Genomic DNA, 22,541 nt, shown 5'->3' with positions numbered 1-22,541 from the left:
CAAATAATCGATGATGTGTGTACCGAAGGTCTTCCAGTACGCACACCACACCTCCTAAATAATATTTGTTGTATGCATCCCACGTTTTTCGTTATAAATATTACAAGTATTTTCATAGTTATTAAAATTTCACTTCATAAATTGTCAAAAGTATCTGTATTGGGTTAGGAATCTGTACAGAGCTAGGAAAAATTATTTTATACTTTGTAGTCGGATATAAAAACGTTGTATCGTAAAAATTTATTTTTATTTAAAAAATTATTCAGGCGTCTGTCAGCACGATGCCATCTCATTTGTCAAAATAAACCTGTGATCAATCGTGCTATTCCTATCTGTATACCATGAGTGTCTTCCATTAATCTCACGTGATACTGGTCTCATACACTTGGGTAATTTGTGTGAACTGAATGATTCTAACTGTGACTCGTTAATGCTAGTTTTTTTTTCTCGTTTTGTGAAGTGCACAATTTTACTTCTCCGTATATCTAAAGTAAGTTTCCAATCTTTCAAAAGCTATGAAATCTTATTAAGGGATGACTGGATATTAGTGAGGGTTTTTTCAGAAAGTACTTCATTACAGACAACAACAGCATTTACGAAAAGTTTGAGGTTAGTGTTTATACCATCCACCAGGTCGTTTTATATATGATCAGCAAGCGTCCCACTATACTTCCATGAGGTGTGCCTGAAACTGCTTTTACTTCTGCGAATGAGTCTCCATTCAAGGTAACATGCTACCAGGAAATTCTCAGTCCGGCCAATAATTTAGTTTTATGATTATACTTTCGTTAGTAATGATCGTTCTAGTACATTTCATGTATCCAGTGTTCTCAGAAAACATTCTAGTGGGCATGAGGAAGGTCAGTATGTTCGAAACACCTCATTACGTTTGATCGCAGAATACGTTGTAAGATTCACCGTCAGATGGATGTGGAAGATAATGGACAGCAGTTCACAGATCACTTCTGCTACTCTTCTTCTAGACGGATGTGACCTGTATTTTCTTCCGACTACTGGGCACAGCTTTTTGTTAGAGAGGTGTACTGTAAATTGTGATAAAAGAGGACCTAAATCATCCACAAATTTAGTGAACAATCTGACAGGGATTTCACTGGGCCTTCGAGCTTTGTTTGTTTCTAGCGATTTCAGCTGTTCCTCAATGCCATTGGGCCGGCCGCGGTGGTCTAGCGGTTCTGGCGCTGCAGTCCGGAACCGCGGGACTGCTACGGTCGCAGGTTCGAATCCTGCCTCGGGCATGGGTGTGTGTGCTGTCTTTAGGTTAGTTAGGTTTAAGTAGTTCTAAGTTCTAGGGGACTTATGACCTAAGATGTTGAGTCCCATAGTGCTCAGAGCCATTTGAACCAATCAATGCCATTGGCACTAATAAATGTATCACTCATCTTTACATTGGATAGAGTATGAGTTGCAACCGACAGTGCTCACTATTTGTTGTATTTTCCTTATATCTACTTTGTATGTAGCTTGAACTTTCCTTATATTTTTTTAATCAAAAACAATTTTTTATTACATGAAATTTGTTAGCAGTTTCGAATACGGATATCCGTCAGCTGTATATAAAGGAATGACGACAGTGAAACTGCATGCATGGCCGAAGGAACATTGCATTGTGAGCAATACAGGCAATGCTATATCGTATTTATCCTCTTATACGCCGACATAGGGCAAGAAACTTCCAATTAAAATATCCCCCTCTACTGGAATAATACATAATAGATGAGCGAGTGCAGTTTGTAGATCCATGACTGATGACATATGTAAGTTTGTGTCTGGCCGTGAAGTATGCTTAGACAGCCTAATGGTAATATGACCGCTCGCGATAAGCGGTGAATCCGGGCTGGAGAGAAATGGTGCTACAGGACAATTCGCTGCCTCTCTCTCTCACAGACTGACTGCAAAAACAAGAACGGCGGGCCTCATGTTTTCCCAAAAGTCAGCAGTTTTGGTGAATCGTCCCCCGCTTTGCAGTGTTCTCTCATTTCTCCTCCTCTGCTCTCTGGAGCCCCTCTGCGTCAACTCCTCCCGCTTTCGCGCTACGTCACGTTTCCCTCATAAATCGCGCTGAGGCAATTCCTGGTCTCTTGCTTCCCGGGCTGCAATTTCTTCCCCCCTCGTGGTATTATATCTTACTTAGCGGCGCCGCATAGCGCGGCGTTCAAAATTCACAATTCCCCGCTGACTGCTTTTTCCCTTCCGATTTAGTCGTGTCTCATCGAAAGATCCCAACCTTCGCTCGGGTTTTTAATGCTTTATCCTGAAGTTGGACTGTATATTACACTGGCGTTCAATACAGACAGCTATGACAACAAAATTATTAGCTTCAAAATTTAGTATGTCGTAGAGCAAGCGTCGAAAAAGCGTTCGATTCAAAGGAGGTCTCATACTTCGTTGCTCCTCCTTTCCCTCACTCTCCAGTTAAACTTTTAACATGCTACGGAAGCCTATGGTTTAGATAATAAAAACAATAATATATGAAAATTAATATAACTATACTAATTTCTTTAGAAACCCAAGTGGAGCGTCAAATACGAAAATACCAAGGGGGCTTCAGGAAACTTCGCTCAAGAGCCGAACAGATCCATTACCACAAAACCATCTTTGGAGATACCATAGTCGAATGCCTAAACAGCACGTGTCAGTCACTGTGGACTTCAAGAAAAATTTTCGATTCAGTAGACCGTGAAGTACTGTTAAACATCCTTAATGAGTTCTAAGTTTACCTTAAATTGCTGTCATTAATTAGAGCCATTCTGACGGATACAAATTCCAAGATAAAGTTTGTAGGACATCTCTCAGTTTCCTTTGAGTACAAAACGGGTGTCAGACAAGGAGATGGCTGTCTTCGACGCTTTTAAGCTGTGTTCTTGAAAAAAAAATCATGACGAACTGGCAAACAATATCGATGAAAACCGACTACAGTCCGATGAGAATTTAACCTGAATCAAAAATAATCATGGTAGACTGTGCAGTATTTGCCGATGGTATTGCCGTTCTGGTAAACGACCTTGAAACTGTTAGGATTAGGACCGAACTGTTAAAGGAAACCGCCGAACAACCTTCTGTTAGATAACATTTTAAAAAAACAGAACTAAATAAAAATAGAAAAATTTAAATTTCTGAGTGAGATAATTATGAAAAACGGATTGGACAAGGAAGTACTTCAGGTAAGAAAACCTAAACTCAAAACATCCTACTAAGCGTTGCGAACCATCTGCAACATAAAATGTCTTTCACAGAACACACAAGATACATCACTATGAAACCGTACAGCAGGCAAAACCCCTTATCCCTAAATACTAATAAAGGCGTCCTGGAAGAGCTGGAGAGAAGAGAGCTCCGAGTCATTAAGGCAATCATGGTATTCAATTACAAGAATGTCATCCACCAAAAATATCCAACAAGTGAGTCTATGAGACAATAAAAATCATTACAGATTCGATCCGCAAAATATGTGCATCATTTTACGTTTATCCCAAACGGATGGATGGCAACAAGTTGACCAAGAAGTTCTTAAGTTTTTCCGATCAAACCCAAAATCGCAATGCCTGTAATACCAAAGTAGTAACTTATACAAATGAAGCCCGAATACGCCTGTGACAGTGTTCTTTTCCGCAACAAGATGGTGATGAACGGTCTACAACGAAACGGACAACCAAAAAAGAAGACGCAGGCCCATTCAGAAACAACGAAGGAATCTTGACTTAAAAGAAAACAACACGATTTACTGCCACATGTAGCATGACATAACGAGGTCCTAGATGGCGTCAGTGAAATAATAAATAATTTAAAAAGTTTGTTTGCATGGCCATCCTCCGCAAATAATTGTTTTGTAAATAAACCTGCCTTTTTTTGCTGCAACTTAATTTATTTTTCCCAGACGCGTTTCGCCTTTTAAATTTGCACACACTGTTAACAATATGACAGTATGAGGCGCCTTGCCACAGTTCGCGCGGCTCCCCCCGTAGGAGGTTCGAGTCCTCCCTTGGACATGGGCGTGTGTGTTGTCCTTAGCGTAAGTTAGTTTAAGTGTTGTGTAAGCGTAGGGACCGAAGAAGTCAGCATTTTGGTCCGATGGGAACTTACCACAAATTTCCATTTTCCACAGTTTCCGCCCACCTGGTCAACAAGGTCGAAAAGCACACAAAAACTGCTGCACAAAGAAAGGAAACAGTTCATAGAAGAAAGATCAACCAACTCAAAAGACTCCAGTCATAACACAATACACTTATACACAACCAAGAAAAAAAAACACACACAAATTCTACCCAACATTAATGGACCTTACAGACACACAGTTAAATAGTAAAAAAAGACAGGTGGTGGAGAAAGGATTAAAATACAATGCTAATTCAGAAATAGATGACGATTACATGGAAAATCTAATTAAAGAAGTAGAAAGTGTTTCGACAAGGGAAGATAGGAATGAAAACAGCAGTGTCAGCATTGGAATAACTAGAGAAATAGTAAAAAAAGAAATCCATAATATAATAACCAGTATAAAAACACAACTACACAAAAACGCAGAATCTGCAACACTCAGAAAACTTAGGAGAAAAATTCAAAACGAAAATTTTATCATTTCAAAAGCAGACAAGGGGAGCACGGCGTACTGATACACAAAGAACAACACACTAAAAAAAAAAATTCAAATCAGACCCAACAAACAGATTCCAGACAAGAGTCAAAAACACTCTGAAAAATGTAGACATCGTACAGGATAACACCGAGAAAAGAAAGTTTACACAGATCAATCTGACTTCACCTGTCGTCCGGAGGCAACCAAAGATCCACAAACCGAATCTTCCTGTTAGACCAATATTGGATTTCAGAAAGTCCCCCAATTACAAGCTTGCAGGATACATGTTAAATTTACTGACTGAAAATTTCAAAGTACAAGAATACAGAACCATTACAAACACTACACAGCTAATACAACAAATAAAAGATATAAATATCCTAGACACACAACACTCCCCTTATTTTATATAGAAAGCATGTATTCCAACATCCCGGTATCAGAAATAATAGAAATCATAAATAAGAATCTGAAAACTTATAGTCAGCTTCCTAATAAACAGATTAAGGAAATACATTAATAAAGCTCATAACAGAACAAAATTACTTCCAGTTCAATAATGAATTTTATTTACAAGAAAATGGATTACCAATGGAATCCCCAGTTTCAGGAGCCTTAGCAAATTATTTTGAAAACAGCTTTGAAAAGACTATTTTCACAAAAGAAGTAGCAAAAGAATACAAAATATTATGTTGGTTCAGGTACCTGGATGATATTCTTTGCTTAATAGATGAACTAGAAACAAAAATTGAAAAATTACATACTGACATCAACAAGGCACATAAAAATATAAAATTCACAATTGAAAGAGAACAGGATTACCAAATTAACTTTCTGGATATACGAGGGCAGTTCAATAAGTAATGCACACATTTTTTTTCTCGGCCAATTTTGGTTGAAAAAACCGGAAATTTCTTGTGGAATATTTTCAAACATTCCCGCTTCGTCTCGTTTAGTTTCATTGACTTCCGACAGGTGGCAGCGCTGTACGGAGCTGTTAAAATGGCTTCTATAACGGATGTGCGTTGCAAACAACGGGCAGTGATCGAGTTTCTTTTGACGGAAAACCAGGGCATCTCAGATATTCATAGGCGCTTGCAGAATGTCTACGGTGATCTGGCAGTGGACAAAAGCACGGTGAGTCGTTGGGCCAAGCGTGTGTCATCATCGCCGCAAGGTCAAGCAAGACTGTCTGATCTCCCGCGTGCGGGCCGGCCTTGCACAGCTGTGACTCCTGCAATGGCGGAGCGTGCGAACACACTCGTTCGAGATGATCGACGGATCACCATCAAACAACTCAGTGCTCAACTTGACATCTCTGTTGGTAGTGCTGTCACAATTGTTCACCAGTTGGGATATTCAAAGGTTTGTTCCCGCTGGGTCCCTCGTTGTGGCAATCAATGGAGTGGCGCCACACCCACTCCCCTACCAAGAAAAAGTCTAAAGCCATACCCTCAGCCGGTAAAGTCATGGTTACAGTCTTCTGGGACGCTGAAGGGGTTATTCTGTTCGATGTCCTTCCCCATGGTCAAACGATCAACTCTGAAGTGTATTGTGCTACTCTTCAGAAATTGAAGAAACGATTTCAGCGTGTTCGTAGGCACAAAAATCTGAACGAACTTCTCCTTCTTCATGACAACGCAAGACCTCACACAAGTCTTCGCACCCGAGAGGAGCTCACAAAACTTCAGTGGACTGTTCTTCCTCATGCACCCTACAGCCCCGATCTCCCACCGTCGGATTTCCATATGTTTGGCCCAATGAAGGACGCAATCCGTGGGAGGCACTACGCGGATGATGAAGAAGTTATTGACGCAGTACGACGTTGGCTCTGACATCGACAAGTGGAATGGTACCGTGCAGGCATACAGGCCCTCATTTCAAGGTGGCGTAAGGCCGTAGCATTGAATGGAGATTACGTTGAAAAATAGTGTTGTGTAGCTAAAAGATTGGGGAATAACCTGGTGTATTTCAATGCTGAATAAAACAACCCCTGTTTCAGAAAAAAATGTGTTGCATTACTTATTGAACTGCCCTCGTACCAATCAATAAACAAAACAATAAGCATACGTTTGAAATTTACCGTAAACCCATAGCAACAGACATTATCACTCGCCAATCCTCAAACCAACCACACTGACAAAAGCAGGCAGCACTTCGACACACGCTCCACAGACTCAACACAGTGCCACTAACCAAAGAAAACTACCAGAAAAAACTGGACATAATAATGCAGACACCACAAAACAATGGGTACGATAATAACATAGTCACAAAGCTAAATAACAAAATTAAACGTAAAATAAAAAAAAGAAAGCACCAAACTACAGACAAAAACGCAACAGAATCAAACACACACGTCGTCCCATAACAACTACACTGAATAATCAGAAAAAGATTAAAGAAAACACAAGATGGTACACAATGACATACGAACACCAACTGACACTTAAAATCACCAACATTTTCAAAAGACAGGTAATAAACATAGCATACACAACAGACAATTCTATACAAAAATACACCCCAAAACTGACAAAAAACAGAGGCATATAACAGAAAGCAGGTATATATCAACTACACTGTAACACTTGTGAAGGCAGATACATAGGACAAACAGGTAGAACATTCGATGTCAGATACAAAGAAAACATGGGAGCCTGGAAATATGGAACAAACCACTTAACATTTGCAGAACAGCGTAATAACAAACCAACCACAAGAGAAGAAGACGTGAAAATAATTAGAATCAACAATAAAAAAATATCTCCTAACCCTGCAAGAAAATTACCACATGCAGAAAACCAAAGCAGAAAGGAAAACCTTGTTGAATGATCAAGTACACATGCCAAACAATTCATTGTTTACACTAATAGATAAAATAATAGAATACCGCTCCCAAAGAGGATTAATATAATAATACGACCCAATATAATAATAATACCACAGAACATCTTTACACTCACTTATCCCTGAAGCCCTGCATAGAACACTGAAACGAAAGTCAAATCAGCTGTCACCAAAGCTTTTAGCCACTCGCTTATAGCTGGTACATTCATATCCAGGACTCTACAGCTCAAACCACCAACCTTACCCCTCCTCACCCCTCCACCCCCCTCCCACACAAACACATTAAAAAGAAATACCATATACACTCTTAAGTTCTCTCTCTCTCTCTCTCTCTCTCTCTCTCTCTCTCTCTCTCTCATACACACACAAATACACACACACACACACACACACACACACACACACGGTATAAACATCATGAATAGAAATTGCTTTTAAACATATAGTTCGTTAGGTTGGCAGCATGTGGGTAAACAAATCAAACAGGAGGAAATACGTAATGAAGTTACAATATTTACGTTGTTAAAAGCACAATGTCCGAAGAAATAGCTACGAGTATATCGAGTGGCAAAAGAATAATAGTACACCACAAAAAATAAGGAGGAACATGGTGCACAGTGTGAAAAAGTTCGGAATATAAAATTATGTTTATGTGTCGGTAATAAAGTGGTAATGCCATCTTCTGACCAGATGAGACAAGACAGAAAACTGTAAGTAATTACTTATTTACATAAAAAATTGCGACGTGAACGGTTTGATGATCTAAAAATAACAAACTGGTGTCGGTATAGACCCCACTGATGCCTGAGAGCAATAAAAAGGCGTAACGCGTCTGGGAAAAATGAATTCATTTGCAACAAGGAAAGGCGAGTTTATTTATAAAACAAGTATAAATAATTTGTTTATCTCAGTCTTAAAAACGCTGCTTTAGCGTAATATTCAAGGAACTGCAATTTAGAGAAGTACATCACCTGAGAAGCTTTCGTCGAAAAAAACGGGAAGTAAAATTGTCATGCACTTTTTTAAGAACTATAATAGCCACAGACTACCAGATTCTCCAAGAACAATGCCGTGAATACTACGTTCTTACAAGACAAAACTTTGACAGTTTCCTAATTTGCACGGTCTAAAATCGAACTGTGCCCTCGTCATTCGCAGTATTTTTCTCAGCACGGCAACTTACAACCTAGGTCTGCAGAATGTGTTTAAATGAGCTTGTGAATACGGGGAAACCTATTTATTTCCGCATAATATCGGAAAAGTTCGTCTTTGTATTATTTTCTTCGCCGTGAAAGCCGTTTCACTTTCTGCTTCGTTTTACTCAAATTCCTGTGGAGATAGTGGTGTAGTGTTTTTATTTGATTGTAAATGCCAGTAAGGTTCTTCAGACTACAGGGTAATCAAGAAGTCTGTGAAACATTGCAAGAAATCGGTGTAGCTAAATGGTTAAACATAATGTAACAATCATTTTCTGGTTGAAGTTATTCCTTGGCCTCGTTTGCTATACATAATTATGTGCGGTTCTGCGTTGAACAAACGCAATTTTTCTTGTTTTGCTATCCATTTTATGAAAGGTTTTTTTTCCAGCGTTTCCCGGAGAAGTGAAGTTACTGGGTAAAAATCTTCCGTTGCTATTGGAGGACGTTGAGTAAATACTGAAAGCAGATCCTGTCAAAGAGGGTGAATCAAAAATACTGTTGTTGTTGTGCCGCTTCGGTTGTTTCCTGGTAGTTGTTTTTTAATTTGCTCGTCTTCGGTTGTTCCCTGGTAGCTGTTTAACTTCCTCGCTCGCAGTCATCGGATGTTTACTTCCGTTGTAGCGGGAAGCCGCGAAGACGGAAACCTTAGCCGTCATTGCTACTGACACGGTGCACATTGTACATTTCGACTGCTTCACAGACATTCCTTCTATAAATATTACTTTCTCTGGCTAGCACGCTAATGCACTCAAAATACATAGTCTGGTCACATTTTTGTTGCTGCTGTACTACCGCTGATTTTACCTTTGTCTTCAATGTCTATGGCGATCATGCTGTTTAACATTTTCTTCTACATTGAAGCGTCAAAGAAGCTGGTACAGGCATGCGTATTCAAATACAGAGATATGTAAACAGGCATAATACGGCGCTGCGGTCGGAAACGCCTATATAGTACAACAAGTGTCTGGCGCCGTTCTTAGATCGGTTACTGATGATACGAGGTGCATTCAAGTTCTAAGGCCTCCGATTTTTTTGCTCCGGACTGGAAAGAGATAGAAACATGCGCATTGTTTTAAAATGAGGCCGCGTTCATTGTCAATACGTCCCAGAGATGGCAGTACCGTACGGCAGATGGAATTTTACCGCCAGCGGCGAGAATGAGAACTGTTTTAAATACTTAAAATGGCGACGTTTTCCTTACTTGAACAGCGTGCAATCATTCGTTTTCTGAATTTGCGTGGTGTGAAACCAATTGAAATTCATCGACAGTTGAAGGAGACATGTGGTGATGGAGTTATGGATGTGTAGAAAGTGCGTTCGTGGGTGCGACAGTTTAATGAAGGCAGAACATCGTGTGACAACAAACTGAAACAACCTCGGGCTCGCACAAGCCGGTCTGACGAAATGATCGAGAAAGTGGAGAGAATTGTTTTGGGAGATCGCCGAATGACTGTTGAACAGATCGCCTCAAGAGTTAGCATTTCTGTGGGTTCTGTGCACACAATCCTGCATGACGACCTGAAAATGCGAAAAGTGTCCTCCAGGTGGGTGCCACGAATGCTGACGGACGACCACACGGCTGCCCGTGTGGCATGTTGCCAAGCAATGTTGACATGCAATGACAGCATGACTGGGACTTTCTTTTCGTCGGTTGTGACAATGGATGAGACGTGGATGCCATTTTCCAATCCAGAAACAATGCGCCAGTCAGCACACAATGGAAGCACACAGATTCACCGCCACCAAAAAAATTTCGAGTAACCGCCAGTGCTGAAAAAATGATGGTGTCCATGTTCTGGGTCAGCGAGGGCGTAATCCTTACCCATTGCGTTCCAAAGGGCACTACGGTAACAGGTGCATCCTACGAAAATGTTTTGAAGAACAAATTCCTTCCTGCACTGCAACAAAAACGTCCGGGAAGGGCTGCACGTGTGCTGTTTCACCAAGACAACGCACCCGCACATCGAGCTAACGTTACGCAACAGTTTCTTCGTTATAACAACTTTGAAGTGATTCCTCATGCTCCCTACTCACCTGACCTGGCTCCTAGTGACTTTTGGCTTTTTCCAACAATGAAAGACACTCTCCGTGGCCGCACATTCACCAGCCGTGCTGCTATTGCCTCAGCGATTTTTCAGTGGTCAAAACACACTCCTAAAGAAGCCTTCGCCGCTGCCATGGAATCATGGCGTCAGCGTTGTGAAAAATGCGTACGTCTGCTGGGCGATTACGTCGAGAAGTAACGCCAGTTTCATCGATTTCGGGCGAGTAGTTAATTAGAAAAAAAATCGGATGCCTTAGAACTCGAATGCACCTCGTACAATGGCAGACTATCAAGTCTGAAGTGAGTTTGAACGTAGTGTTTACAGTCGGCGCACTAGCGATGGGACAAAGCTTCTCCGAGGTGGGGATGAAGTGGGGATTTTCCCGTACGACGATTTCAAGAGTGTACCGTGGATATCAGGAATCCAGTAAACCGCCAAATCTCCGACATCGCTGCGGCCTAAAAAGGATCCTGCGGGAGAATCGTTGAACGTGACAGAAGTGCAACCCTTCCGCAAATTGCTGCAGATTTCTGTGCTGGACCATCAAAAAGTGTCAGCTAGAGAACCATTCAGCGAAACGTCATCGATATGGGCTTTTGGAGCCGAAGGCGCATTCGTGTAACCTTTATGACTGCACGACACAAAAATTTACGTCTCGCATGGTCCCGTCAAAACCGACATTGGACTGTTGATGACTGGAAACATGTTGCCTCGTCGGACGAGTCTCGTTTGAAGTTGTATCGAGCGGATCGACATGTACGGGTGTGGAGACTGCCTCATGAATCCATGGACCCAGCATTTCAACAGAGGACTGTTCAAGCTGGTGGAGGCTCTGTAATGGTGTGGGGCGTGTGCAGTTAGAGTGATATGGGACCCCTGTTATGCCTTGAAGCGACTCTGATAGGTGACACGTACGTAAGCATCCTCTCTGATCACCTGCATCCATTCATGTCCATTGTGCATTCCGACGAACTTGGGAGATTCCAGCAGGATAATGCGGCACCCCACACGACCGGAATTGCTACAGGGTGACTCCACGAACACTCTTCTGAGTTTAAGCACTTCCGCTGGCCACCAAACACCCCAGACATGAACATCTGGGATGACTTGCAATGTGCTCTTCAGACGACATCCCCCCTCCCTCTTACAGATTCAGGACTTCTGCGTGCTCACTGGGGCCCTACACGATATTAGGCAGGTGTACCAGTTTCTTTGACTCTTCAGTGTATTATCCTTCCAGTTCGTCGATATGTACTGCGCCACAACTACACTTCACTTTATAGACTCCGGCAGAGTGGAGGCGATCAGGAACGTCCATTGTAGGTCGGGAGAAGTCTTTTATCTTGCGTTGACTGTTAAACAAATTTCTGAAACCATTCTTCCGAAGGATTCCACCTATGCGATCGGTTGCCGCCACAGCTTTGAGAAGGAATAATACTTTACAATGTATGTGCAAAATGACGACCACCAAATCGGTTACAAATCGTACAACGTCAAACTCTGTTTTGTCTCAGTCTCTGTACGATTTCATGCTCAGCTCTCGTGGTAGAAAACACTGTAAAGACGCGTTTGATAAGTCTGTCTCCAGTTCCTACCAGTGTGGCGCGTGTGAGGGCACGTACGTACATACATACGAAAAAGTATGGAATGGTGAGGTCAGCGGAGTGAACAGGGGTTCACTTCCAACTTGTCTGCCTGAAGATGTCTGTGAAATATGCTTTAACCAGCTGATCGAAGTACGGTGAAGCACTGTCGTGGTGATTAGCAGCCTGTGGAGTATAGCGTAGGCCTCGACTGATGCGAAATTTAGACGCGCAATTGCAGGGGAATCTTCTTCGGTATTTCAGGAAAGACGTTCAACTTCTGTGAACATTTCAAACATTCTGGTAACATGTATGGTGCAGACAGGTAATTTGCAACAACAGGGTACCAAATGTTTCCTGAAAATCTCACCTGGCAACATTTGGTTCTGCCACAGGGAAGATTGTGCAAGTTAAAAATACCCTCCCTTGTAAAACATGAATACGTCATACTTGGCCTCCCAGGTCCCCAGACCTCAGTCCGTGCGATTATTGGCTTTGGGGTTACCTGAAGTCGCAAGTGTATCGTGATCGACCGACATCTCTAGGGATGCTGAAAGACAACATGCGACGCCAATGCCTCACCATAACTCCGGACATGATTTACAGTGCTGTTCACAACATTATTCCTCGACTACAGCTATTGTTGAGGAATGATGGTGGACATATTGAGCATTTCCTGTTAAGAACATCATCTTTGCTTTGTCTTACTTTGTTATGCTAATTATTGCTATTCTGATCAGATGAACCGCCATCTGTCCGACAGTTTTTGAACTTTTTTCTGTTCTAATAAAACCCCATGTCATTCCAAGCATGTGTGTCAATTTGTACCTCTCTATCTACATTATTCCGTGATTTATTCAGTTTTCAAATGTATACTGACTTTTTGATCACTCAGTAGTTTGTGCAGTGGTATTTACGACACTGCATACTACAGCCACAATTCCCGACCCTCATGCTATTCACAGCTGAATGCACATTTACTAGAGACGGGATATCAAACATGCACAACATGCATGTTTGGGCAGACGAAAATACGCGTCGTCAGATGATTTAAAATCACCAAGAGAGTGTCGGCCTGGGATAATTGGTGACGATATCATTGGGTCATATCTACTGTCAAACATACTAACAGGACCGCTCTACTTCACATTTATTGGAGATGTTTTACGTACCCCATTGGACGTAGTCTCACTGCAATTTAAGATGCACCTGTGGCTGCAGCACGACGGAGCTCCAGCACACGTTGATTTCGGTGTGCGGAATCACCTCAACGTCACGTATTTCAGTCGATGGATTGGCAAAAGTGGACCAGTTCCAAGGACAACACGGTCGCCAGATCTAACACCTCTCGACTATTTTCTGTGGGGTAGTATGAAGAGTGCCAACGGCCTTGCCGCAGTGGTAACACCGGTTCCCGTCAGATCACCGAAGTTAAGTGCTGTCGGGCTGGGCTTGTACATGGATGGGTAACCATCCAGTCTGCCGAGCGCTGTTGGCAAGCGGGGTGCGCTCAGCCCTTGTGAGGCAAACTGAAGAGCCACTTGATTGAGAAGTAGCGGCTCCGGTCTCGGAAACTGACATACGGCCGGGAGAGTGGTGTGCTGACCACCTGCCCCTCCATATCCGCATCCAGTGACGCCTGTGGGCTGAGGATGACACGGCGGCCAGTCGGTACCAATGGGCCTTCATGGCCTGTGCGGGAGGAGTTTAGTTTCTTTTAGTATGAAGAGTATGGTATATGGCACACCTGTAACGTCAGCAGAGGACCTTATTGCTCGAGTCCACCGAGCGGTTGAAATACTTCAAACTCAACCGCTGGTAATAACTCATGTGCGTGAGGGTCAGCACTGCTGATGTAGGCTCTGCATTGACGCAGGAGGTACGCAGTTGGAAGTCAGTTTGTATGTTGACAACGTGATGTGCTACTCATGTTGGATTTATTGATGCGATGTGGAACACACATCCATCTCACACTTTGGCAGTCTCCAGGGCCCAAGCCATGCGTTTCTGGATATGATTTCCTTCTTGAAAACCCATCAGTGTGCCGTCCTGCACAACATACTAACAAGGGAAACTCCTCTTCGTACCGCCCCCTCCCCCATCAGATTTAATGGTAAGATGGCCCATTGGCCGTCAAAAATTGAACACAATTTGTAAGTAGGCTGTTTAGGTTTTTATGTTGGTAACGCCAGGTAGCGCTCTGTATGAAAATCACTGACTGTGCTGTGTGCAGTCTGTGGCTGGTTTGCATTGTTGTAATATTCGCTATTGTAGTGTTGGACAGTTGGATGTGAACAGCGCGTAGCGTTGCACAGTTGGAGGTGAGCCGCCAGCAGTGGTGGATGTGGGGGGAGAGATGGCGGAGTTTAGAGAGCGGACGATCTGGACGTGTGTCCGTCAGAAAAAGGAAATTTGTAAGACTGGATATCATGAACTGATATATATATATATATATATATATATATATATATATATATATATAATGAACACTATTAAGGTAAATACATTGTTTATTCTCAAAATCTTTCATTTTCTAACTATGCCTATCAGTAGTTAGTGCCTTCAGTAGTTAGAATCTTTCATTTAGCTGGCAGTATTGGCGCTCGCTGTATTGCAGTAGTTCGAGTAACAAAGATTTTTGTGAGGTAAGTGATTCATGTAAGGTATAGATTATTGTTAGTCAGGGGCATTCTTTTGTATGGATTTTTGAGAGTCTGATTGCGTTGCGCTAAAAAAAAATATTGTGTGTCAGTTTAGTGTTGATCAGAATAAGTAAAGAGAGAAATGTCTGACTACGTTCAGCTTTGCTCAGCTGTTTGAAAATCAAATAACGTTAGAGGTTTACCAGCATTGTCATTCTTACTTTTTCTAAGAGGATGTTTCAGACTGAAGTATGAAAACGGAAAAACGTGTACTGAACTGTGGAAAACAGAAGCAAAAGAGAAACAGCGAACGGTCCAACGGGAGCAACATCAGAGTACTTTGACTAATCATGGCGTCGTGGTTATTTATTAATTTATTTAACCTGATCAGATTAGGGCCCTCAGGCCCTCTCTTACATCGGACCAGTGTTCCACACATGCAGCATTTCACACATCAGAGTTACATCATGACAATACTTTAAATAAGAAAATTAGGTTACTCTAGTGACAATATGAATAAAGAGTAGTGACTAAGACCTAATAAAGAAAATGCTGGCAGTATTTTTACAACAGGTGCTATACGTACAGATTATGATAAAAGCAATAATAATAACAGTAAAAAAATTCAAATAATAACGAGAAAAATTGGCAATAGTAATGAAGATTTGTGCAGATGTACATTAATATCTCGGTGTGTAAAGTAGATGTTTACTAGTATACCGAGTTTTGGGGAAGACAGATTTAAGGAGGGGGAAAGAGTAAAGTAATGAGGTGAAGTGCATTCGTGTACAGAGGAAGGCATTACTGTTGCTTAAGTAGATACGTCATTAACTGTTTTTTGTACCCGGACATATTTTTAAGTTCTCTAACATAACGAGGGAGGTTATTCCAGAGTCGGGTTCCCGCTACTGTAAAGGACTTGGAGAAGGTGACTGAGCGATGCAGTGGAACAGAGAGGATTTTATTATGATGGGAACGTGTGCTTCAGTCATGTTGTTCCGACATGAGCGTTAGGGACGAGGAGAGATATGAGGGACAGTGTACATTTATAAGGCAGTAGATGAGACAGAGTGTATGGAAATCTCTGCGTTTGTCTGCACGCAGCCAGGACAATTTTGCATATGCTGGTGAAATGTGATCAAAAGGTCGAACGTCACAGATATATCTGACGCAGGCATTCGTGACCAGTTCTAGACGTCGCGAATTTTCCTGAGAGAGGCCTTGTAGGATAATATCGCTGTAGTCAATGATTGGGAGTATAAGCGTTTGTACTAATTTCTTTTTCAGATCGAAAGGGAAGAGTTTTTTATATTTTTGTAGGACATGAAGGGATGCTCATGCTTTTTTGCACACTGCAGTTACGTGCTCTGTCCAATTTTTGATTTTCATCTATTATTGTGTGGTCACGGTATTGGCATGTGAAGGAGGAGATCCGGATTCAAATCTCCCTCATGCCCCATTTCCACAAAATCATGAACTGTTCGTCCGGTCATTGATGTCTCTGTTCGCTGTATTGTGTCTGTGTCGTGGTGTATCGTCCGTTTGCCACAGCAACGTGTAACGAAGTGACTTCCAGACGTACGTACCTCCTATTTGTTCTACACAAGTACCGCATGTTATGCCTCTTGCGTTCCGTTTTGGAACTTTGGACTCTTGAATTCCTTCGCTGTAACAAAGTTCACATCCGTTTATTTGTTGTTTTCGTTTCTGTGAGAGTTCTATGCCGCACGGGATTACCCGAGCGGTCTCAGGCGCTGCAGTCATGCACCGTGCGGCTGGTCCCGGAGGAGGTTCGAGTCCTCCCTTGGGCATGGGTGTGTGTGTTTGTCCTTAGGATAATTTAGGTTAAGTAGTGTGTAGGCTTAGGGACTGATGACCTTAGCAGTCAAGTCCCATAAGATTTCACACACATTTGAACATTTTGAGAGGTCTACGAGGCATTTCACCTGCTCTCACTATTCATCACATTTACTTGCGACGGGACTATTATTCTAAAACCAACGTATAGTTTGACGATTGGCAAGACTACAGAAGGAGAACAGACACGGGAAGTTTATAAATTTGTGAAAGAAAGAAAGAAACGGGGCACCAGGGAAGTTTGAACACGGATCTTCCACTTTGCACTCCAATGCCGCGAACACACAACCACTACGCCGTGCTCATTGCAAGTCGCTCGATGTTGCACGTTTTGACCTTGGACCGTTTACCGTTTCTGTTTTGTGTCTTTTTTCACAGTTCCGTACCTCTTCGTCTTGTATTCGTGCTTGATATGTGTACAGTTTTTTGGCGGACTATCCACTAGGCTATTTTACCACTAAATCTGAAGGGTCTCTGTCGGTCCATTATGGCCAGGGGACATCGGCTGGTACGTACTTCTCAATTCAATAAACTTTAGTAACAGCCGTATATTTTAGGTTATTTTATATCGAACGTCGGTGTCACCCTTTCGTACGAATCAGTTGCATAACGATTCGGATTCGCGGTTCCAGTTTTATGGCACCATACGATAAGCTTGTTGACACGAAAAAAGCGTATGAGGCCTGAAGATGGCAAAATGAATTGCCGAAACTGGTAGCGTTCGATATAAAATAAAATGCTGCGATGGAGAGTTTCCTTTGTAAGCGTTGTCGGTCTTTTTATTTTCTTTTTTGTCCCTTGTTGTATACCCTGTAGAATGTTGTAACTTGCATTAGTATAGTACTTGGAGTGTAATGCGTATAACAAGTGTTCTCTGTCAAGTTGCGAGCAGAGCATCCTGTACTTTGTTGTATCGCTGACTGGTAGTCCCTAGAGACAGTGTCGTGGGGGATGAAGTGACAGAAATGAAATATTAAGATCGCTGAGAGACGTGGCTGCTGCACTTGGGCAGTGATTGTCCCGCTGTGTGTGACAGCTGGCTGCAGCAGCCGCGGCACGCACTGCGGCGATTAAAACGTCATCTCAGCTCGAGGCGCACACCAGCGCTGTGCGCATGCGCGGGAAGCCGCGCCCTCTCATCCGTCCCAGTCTGCTCCCGTGCTTCTCTTCTGGCGCCGAGCGGGTCGTTCCCTGCAGCTGACGGACAACTTCCAGAGGAGTTCAAGGGACCACCTATCCAGCTAGCGGACGTCTAATAGTAGTCGTGTTACCAACACTGCGGTAATACAGCAGTGGCGAGTACCACGGGGCGCCATTTGCGTGTGTGTTGCCGTTTTGTGACGGACGGTAAAAACGCGAGAACTGGCAAAAGAAAGTTGGAAGAGGTAAGACGATAGAGGACGGGGAAAGTAGGAGAGAAAGTGGGGAAATGAACGTAAGGGTCTTCTCACCGAATGAAACATGCTGTGCTACGGTACAGGACCTCAAGGCCGAATGCGAAATTTGTAACTTTCCTGTGGATCGTGAACAACTGTATGGAGAATTTTTGGACTACAGGATGTTGCTCTTTAGCTACAATTCCATCGCATTATGAAGAACAAAAGAACTGTTGCAGGTAATTAGAAAATACGGTGATGAAAGTGTCTTCCCGAACATAAGAGAAGCTGATAGTTGCTGTCTCAAATTGTGCTGTGAGACGTTCTGCAGCAAACTTAAGCTTTTACTTTCATGTCTCAGAGCTTCATTAGGACAAAGCTGCCTCAGTAAACTTGCTCTACTTACGAGAGAAATGAGGGGGGGAGACAGAAAAACGCTTTCCAGACATAGTAATTGGGCAACTTGCTGCAGAAAATGCGTGAAAAGTATTTTTTTTTTAATTAAGTCAGACTTCTGGCAGTAGAGAAATGGCCAAAGGTTTAATAATTATTATTTTGTTTTTGTTAAAGCAAATGTTAAAAAAATGGTTCTGAGCGCTATGGGACTTAACATCTGAGGTCATCAGTCCCCTAGAACTTACAACTACTTAAACCTAACTAACCTAAGGACATCACACACATCCATTCCCGAGGCAGGATTCGAACCTGCGACCGTAGCGGTCGCATGGTTCCACACTGTAGTGCCTAGAACCGCTCAGCCACTCCGGCCGGCAAAGCAAATCTAATTGTAGCATTCGCAGCAGCGAAGTCACATTCAGTTATCATTTTACATTGCTACTACTTTGTGAAAGTAGAAATGTGGATAGCTTTTCAGTTACAAAAAAGTACGTTCATTTTTCCAACAAGTGGAAACTTCATAAGAAAGACTTTGGTCAGTTTTAATTTTTATTCAAGATTTCAAATTACTTTTTCCTACAATACTCTTTTGCGTTATTGATGCACTCAAATAATTGCAGCCTAACTAGCGGGAATGAGAGGAGAGGTGGATGGAGGATTCAACCAAAAACAGGGCTGACGTCGACAGGGAGGTAAAGCGGGGGCGCAAAGGCGAATTTTGCCCCGGGCATCAGTTACCCATAATTACGCCATGCCCATTACTTGTCCAGCAAATGACCTTTCTAGGCTTTGCCCTACAGTCTGCAAGCCGCGGGCATCAGAAAGATCTCGTGCATCAGAAAGACCTCGACCTTGCAGATGCACTACGCTTTCAATAACCATTGGTAAGTCTGTAAAGTGTCAGGGTTAGAAATTTTGTTAAAGTTCTGATGGTTGATAGTGTGCAAATTGCAGCAGAAGGGAAAAATACTGCACAAAGTGGGATTCAAGTCTCTAAAAGCAGAATACACACGATAAGGTTCCCGTACACGATATGGACAAATGTGTTACTAGGCAACAGTTCCAGCGTCATTATGAACGATACAAAGAAACACCAACTTTGAGAAACCTTCACACCTTTTGGCATACAGGGGCCAACGAGGAAACAGAAAAAATATGTATGCGTTTTGGCGCTAAAAAATAAACGAATCGTCATGTGTGCGAACGAGATGACATAATTTTAAAAGAAAAAAAATTGAGAATCTAAAAGAAAGTAGCCATTGCTTTATCTGACGAAATGTAGATTTAAAGTCATAATACTGCATTTATATTGTTAAACTCTGCCAGATTCATGCATAAAGAAATTGAATGCATCTTTAACCATAGAGTGCCATTTCTTTTGATGTGGAAACATTATTTGTAGTTACTCCACTGAACGCCATATGCAATAAGAAAAAAACCTTAAAAAGCTGCAGTTCTCCTAGAATTTTATATTGTGGAAGTAATTTGCTGTGTATGTCATTCACTTACACTTTAAATCTGTATCGTGTTTTAAAATCTTGAACGTGACTAGAAGCAGTAACTGTAATGTACTATTCGTGTATGAAATGGTGAAAGAAAAAAAAAAAAACAACCAAATCAGTTGCAATAATACAAGGTCTATTGAAAACCCGTTGATCTAAGTTTCGATATCTTTAAAAACGTCTTCTTCAGGAGGATCAATGATTAACACAATGGTTAACATATACATATCAAAATATAGGTATAAGGCAAGAGCAGGAACAAATCACTGACTTACAAGCAACTTTTTTGACAGTTACTGGTTACATGGTGTTGTGGAGGTACGTTAAATGTGTAGTCATAAGGCACAGATGAAGATCAAATTCACGTCCATAATAAGAAAACTACAAAATATCGTGCTGACTATCATTAAAAAGTGCTTCACAAATGTAGATTAGTGAATTGATGTCGCGGCGATATCTCTTGAGTTGAGGAAAATTTAGGACATTGGAGGCCAGTACATGATGCACGGGATAAGTGCTCAAAAGTGCGGGAGAGAATAGCACTGAAACAGCTAGGAAACGACTAAGTTATTAAAATACTGATATAGAAAAGAGGGACAGATTTTCGTGTGTCATTGTTGGGCAACAGATCTCTACCCAACACAACTGATGTCAAGGCATCCGCAGTCGGCGAACTAACTGCGAAGTATTTCGTACAGCTGTGGATCGTCAACTGTGTCTGTTCTTTCAGACATGCATGCAAATATTGTTTTAGTGCTCATGCAATCACACATTTTGTGATGGCAAAGAAAATATCGTATTCATAACAGACTTCGTGTGGAGTTTTTTGTATAAAGGCCAAACAGATATTTTGAGAGATAAGCTGTCCAGTAGCCACTCAGAAATAGAGGAGCAGATTGAGCAATAAATATGTGGTACAGTTGTACTGATAGAGATGCGAATACCTAAACAAGTCTACAGAAATGGATCGATTGTGCTCTCAGACAGCCTCTGTGGTGTGTACGCTGCTGTTGCAACTACAGCAGTTCTTATCGATTCACTCGCAAAACAGCCAGCAGGTACGCAGGTGAAATGTGAGTGCAAAAAATTGTGCTCAATCTGGCCGTATGACCTACATTTCATCGGTTGTTAAATTCTGTTTGCTTCTGAACACACATTAAATTCGGTAAAAAGCGTAATTCTCATCAGCGGACTTCGATGATAAAAAAATAATCGAAAAATATGAATTAAAATGAAACGACAGAGAAGTGGCTTGTGTTGCTGACAAAGTTAATTGCATGTCAGAGGGCTAAATCGGCTTGAAAGCTGAAAATTATGCAAATTAGTGACTCCTAAACGCTGTTTCAGAGCACGTCATGCGTGGCACATGCGACATTTAGCATTTAGTCCAAAAGATACTGTAGTAGTGGTAGTATTAGTAGTAGTAATTGTTTTTCTTGTCCACATTGTAGCGGAAGTAATCTAAAAAAAAAGACATATTCTGTGACTAATAATTGCAGTCTCTCTGTGCTGTGAAGTAAGATCATCTGACGTCCACTGCAATTATGGATTAATCAATATTAAAATAAAAATTAAACATCAAAATTGTAAATGAACCCGCAAACAGCGTTCTTTTCTTAAGAATAAGATTTCATATCGTTGCCAGTGATGACGTTAAGCTGTCAAAGCGGGGTAATTTCTCAAACTCAACAACCTTCGTAACCGAGTTTGCTAACTAACGCTTCTATTGTACCGCAAGATTCCACGGTAGCTAGTAAGAATCCTGCTGGTGGAAGAAAATTTCATCGCCGGTTTACGTCCAGCAAAGGAAGGACAGCTGGTGGAGGAAAGCTTTTAATCACGAGACGTTACACCAACGTGTTGGGTCAAATTCCAGCCGATTAGTGCAGAGTTACGGCATATGCCACTGTTAATGCAGATTCCTTCGGAGATGGCCCAGTTGGTGCTCTTCGAAAGGAGTAACTTGTGTGCCGGCCCATTTTGTAGACTTAGTAAACTAAATATTTCATATCTATTGGCAATAAAAAAATTTGTTGCTCATGGAAAGTCCAATTGAGTCATCATCGCTGCCAAAATTTTACCACGCCCCCCCCCCCCCCCCAGTGGAGGGTTACGTTAGGGGTTCACCACCCTGCTGGAGCAAATGTAATCTCGATGTACTGCTCACTTGCTAGAACGACAGTTCACAAACGCTGGCTGAGTCATAAAATATCTTTGACCCTGTCAAAAGAGAGCTGCAATAGAGTCTCTGGTCAGAGCAGTCTCTGCCGCAGTTGCAGTCGCTCGCTGCTACAGAGCAGTTGTAGTCTGTCGCTGGTACAGCGCAGTTTACACTTAGTAGTGGTTAAAGTCACAGTGCAGAACAAATTGTTAAATTTTATTATATGGAACTGAATAATAATTGTGATCAGCTGTAGAGCTAAATGACACCATGGAATGAGATGATGATGAACAAACGAATAATTGTTAATATAATGAAAAATCAACAATGTAATTA

At 41.9% G+C, this 22,541-nt stretch overlaps 1 protein-coding gene and 1 pseudogene across 1 annotated transcript in view; both read left to right on the top strand.

Moving 5' to 3' along the window:
* The window catches only part of LOC126088171 (SH2 domain-containing protein 3C), a 1,167,763-nt gene that overhangs the window by 495,618 nt on the left and 649,604 nt on the right, over positions 1-22,541 (top strand). The window lies entirely within an intron of this gene.
* On the top strand, positions 13,652-13,769 carry LOC126089777 (5S ribosomal RNA; annotated as a pseudogene).

Source organism: Schistocerca cancellata, chromosome 6 (assembly GCF_023864275.1).
Source record: "Schistocerca cancellata isolate TAMUIC-IGC-003103 chromosome 6, iqSchCanc2.1, whole genome shotgun sequence".
In the NCBI taxonomy this organism is placed as follows: Eukaryota; Metazoa; Arthropoda; class Insecta; order Orthoptera; family Acrididae; genus Schistocerca; species Schistocerca cancellata.
The sequence above is the reverse complement of the archived record's forward strand: the minus strand, read 5'-3'. Positions and strand labels throughout refer to the sequence as shown.